Source organism: Eleutherodactylus coqui, chromosome 2 (genome assembly GCF_035609145.1).
Source record: "Eleutherodactylus coqui strain aEleCoq1 chromosome 2, aEleCoq1.hap1, whole genome shotgun sequence".
Classification (NCBI taxonomy): domain Eukaryota; kingdom Metazoa; phylum Chordata; class Amphibia; order Anura; family Eleutherodactylidae; genus Eleutherodactylus; species Eleutherodactylus coqui.
The window spans coordinates 214899890-214904468 of NC_089838.1; positions in this window are offsets into that span (position 1 = coordinate 214899890).

Genomic DNA, 4579 nt, shown 5'->3' on the forward strand with positions numbered 1-4579 from the left:
TTGCCATGCATGAGCTAGTGAGACCAGCTGTGACTGCCTTCTGCTAAATTCATTATGTGTCAATAAATGCAGAAGGATAAGGGGGATGGGATTAGATGTTCTTAGACTCTGCTATGGTAGCTCAGGAGGCACATTTTTTCTCTAAAGCTTTAAATCTTTGTGAAGGCAGAGAATAGAAACAGAGATATTACAAGCCTGGCATGCTATAAATTCCAAGGCTACGGAATGGGTTCTGCTTTTACGACTCGATACATATTAATTTTTAATGAAATACAAGATTAATTTCTCTCCATTCACTCCCCACTGCAGCAGAACTACACATAAATCCCAGGTCTGTAGTAAATAATATTGAGCAGACTTGCATTGAAGCCACACTTTGCCTTTTATGTCTATGTTACCAGTAGCTTTCTTATTTCTATGTATATATATATAAAGGTGAATGCCCTCACTGACTGACTGACTCACAGACTCACTAGTAATTCTCTAACTTCCCAGGGTGGCATGAGCATTCTTTAGGTCCTAAATTGGAAAAGTAAAGGGGTCACAACTTGATGATTCAATTCTAAGTGCAAAAGTAAGTGACCCCCTATGTAATGCAACTAATAACACATATCTGTACTGCACAAATGTGAAATTTGCTGAGGTCCCAAATTGGAAAAGTAAAGGGGTAATAACGTGATTTTTCAATTCTATGTGCAGAATTACGTGACCCCCTATGTAATGTAACTAATACACACATCTGTACCGCACAGACATGAAATTTGCCATGACCATTCTTTACATCCTAAATAGGAAAAGTAATAGGGTCATAACTTCAATATTCAATTCTAAGCATCAAAAACTGTGCGAAAATCTATGATACATGAGATAGTTCTTTTCTGAGAAGCCATAAAGCTTAACCCCTTAATGCTGCAGGGCGTACATTTACGTCCTGCAGCATCAGAGTACGTATGAAGGGAGATCTTGGGGTGATCTCTCTCCATACACCGTGAGCGCTGGCTGTTTCTTACAGCTGGTGCAGAGAGTCTGATGACGTCCGATGACATTCGATGAGAGTCCGATGACGTCACAGAGGGAGCGCACTCCCTCTGTGAACCCTTCACATGCCGCAATCTAAATAGATCGTGGTAGGGAAGGGGTTAACAGCGGGGGTCGCTGCTCCAATGCCTCCCCCCCACTGTTGCAGGGGGAGCCCGGCTATCGGTGACAGCTGGCTCCCGCATGGGTGTCATGGTAGCCGGGGGCCTTCTGAAAGGCCCCAGGACTGTCTTGGCAGAATGCCTATATCGCCATCCCTGTGGAGTGGCTTGATATACCACCTGCCCGATTGCAGTATGATGTAATGCTATGGCATTACATCATACTGCAGGAGCGATCAAAGCATTGCAAGTCATTGTCCCCTGTGGGGATTACAAAAAAAAGTAAAAATAAGATCAATAAAGTTTCACTAATTATGAAAATAAGTACTAAACGTTCAAAAGCACCCCATAATTATAATAAAAGAATGTAAATCAAACAAAAGTATAATAAAAATAAATGTCTATGCAAAAAAATAAAAATAGTACAGCAAAAAAAAACTAAATAAGTTTGGTATCGTAGTAATTGTACTAACTCATAGAATAAAATTATCGTGTCATTTTTGTTGCAGTTTCTGCGCTATAGAAAGAAGACTCACCAAAAGATGGCGCAATTTTATTTTTTTTCCTTTTGCTGCACTTTAGAGTACATTAAATAGTACCATTTAAAAATGCAACTCATGCCGCAAAAAACAAGCCCTCATACAGCTACATCAGTGAATAAATATAAGAGATGCGATTTTTTAAAAGGGGGGGGGGGACAAAATTGGAAAAAAAAGAGCTGCATCATTATGGGGTTGAGGAAATCATTTGCATACTGAGGAGAATCTACCTCACCTCTGTGTGTGTATACTGAAGAGAATCTAACTGACCTCTATGTGTATATACTGAAGAGAATCTACCTCACCTCTATGTATATACAATGGTACCTTGGCTTGCGAGTGTCTCAGCTTGCGAGGTTCTTGACTTATGAGCAGGCTCTTTCAGAAATTTTTGCTCTGATTTAAGAGCAAAAACTCAGTTTACAAGCCTGCTCGCAAGTCAAGAAGCTCGCAAGCTGAGGCTCGGGGGGTCTAATACCCACCTACCGCCAGCGTTCTGGTCCTCGCAATGGTCTGCGGTGATGCTGCAGGCTGCTGCATCCTCCTCCACGTTCACAGAGCATTTCTTCCTGGAAGTGGGGCTTGAATGGGGTACATGACATCATTGAATGGCTGTGATTGGTTAACCCAGAGCCAGCTTTCATTGGCTGACATGCAATTTTGTGCATTTTACTGTACTTTTTTTTGCTGTCAGGGACCTTTCACATGGGTGCGAACACATCCTTTCCGTGTTTTAAAAGCCTATTTTGACTAATTAGTTCCAGATGTGCTCCTCTTCCGGTGAAATTGAGCAGCGTAATGCACAATTATTCGGGTATCAGGTGCACATTTGCACACCTACTCATAGACTCCTATGGAGACTTTGGCGTGCAAATGCACACTAAAATAGGGTGTGCTGCGTGAAAGTGAACTTAATAGGTTCTATTCTCTACATATTGCATGTGTAGACATGTCCGTGTGAAACTGCCCTAACCTTATTTAAAAAAACTGCCACTAAGGACTCAACCACATGGGCAGAAATAAGCATGTAAGGGCTTTAAAAAAAACAAACACATGAGCAAATACACTCACCATTATGCACCGAAATCGGCCATAGAAGTGAATGGTCCAGCACAAATATGCATTGAATACACAAGAAACCTGCATATTCACTGTGTATTAGTGCATCAAAACAATGGGCCCTTCTGCATATTTTTTTGCAACTGTAAATAATAACAATAAATCTTGTTATTTGTATAGCGCCGACTTATTCCGCAGCGCTTGCATTTACGCACACAAAAACCTGCAGAAGGGCTGAAATATGCAGAAAATAAGCAATTTTTAAGTCCATAAATACACTTGATTTTCACAGACCGAAATATACTTACACCTGTGTGAGTGAGCCTCTAGTCTACCGATACACTTGACGTGTGTTCGAGTTGCGCCCAAAAGGTTATGGCCCAACTCACATTGGACACCACATGAACACCTGTCCATTTGCTGTCCAGTGTACAGCCTGAACATTGACCAACATTTGCATGTTATAATTCTCATCTGTGATACAGAAAAGAATAGTACATGCAATTAGTTTTTCTGAAGAAGCCTATCAGTCCGTGTGAAAAAGCAGTACTGTGCATAGCCCCATAGACTGCAATGAGTTCATGTGCTGTCCATGAACTAACACGGACACAAATAAGCTAGTGTGCCAGAGGCCTAAATGTGTTGGTCCATTACAAAAATGGGGGGCTAGTATAGGATCAAACAGAACTTTCCATATAGTTCTCTAAACCATATTTAGGATGATAGGTGTTCTTTTAATTGATGGCCTATCATTGGGATAGGTCATAAACATATGTTCATTGGAGTCTGTCCCTCATTAAAATCCACAAATTAGCAGAACAGCATACCCTTCACTGAGTACTGTGTTTCCTTCATTATAATTTTTATATAGACACAGTAACATACCTGTGGTTTGGGCAATATATCTCTTATACTGGCAAACTGGCGAGAGCGATATTGGGCCATGATTTACGGCCCGATATCACCCTCACAATCCTTCTCAAAACCCTTGGATGCAAGGCGTTTCCACATAGAAACAGCCTTGCATCCCTATGGGGGTTCCCTTTATCTGCGCCGCAGCTGTCACAGCTGTGACGGAAGTCCACGATGTTCTCCCACTGCTTTCAATGGGCCGACGCTGCTGGCTGGATGCAACAGCCTCACATTCCTGCGGGGCTAAAGGAATCCCCTAACGCAACTGTCACAGCCATGGCAGAGGATCGCGATGTTCTCCTATCGCAAGAAAATTGCGCAATTTTCTCGCCAGTGTGAAGGAACCCTTACTATAGCTCTGCATAATGCACTGTAATGGTTCGAGCTGCAGAACCAAGCACTGTTATACCCCTATGTATTGCAAACTGCCTGGAGATACAAGGACAGGGCCACAGTACTCCAGTGAGTAATATGTGTCCCATTTATTATGCTGATTGGCTATGATAGGCCATCAATTGTGAGTCCTGGACAACTCCTTTAACCCCTTTGCTCAAGATGTAAAAAAAAACACGCCTTATTACAACTCCATTAACGGAGGAATAATAAAGCTATGTGTGTCAGAATATGGTGACAGATAAATTCATTTGGTTTTGTTTTTTTAAAGCAGTAAAACATAATAAAAGCTATATAAAATCAGTTTTTCCATAATCCTTCTGGCCAACAGAGTCATTTTTACCAGACTGTATACACCGAAAAAGTGAATACCCTTCCCCCCTCCAAAAAAATGATGCAATTGCATTTTTCTCTATTTCATCTCATTTAGAAATTTTAAGAAAGATTTTCAGTACATTGAATGGTACCATTGAAAAATGCAACTTATCTTGAAAAAAAACAAAAACAAGACAAACCCTCATGTGGCTATGCCAACGG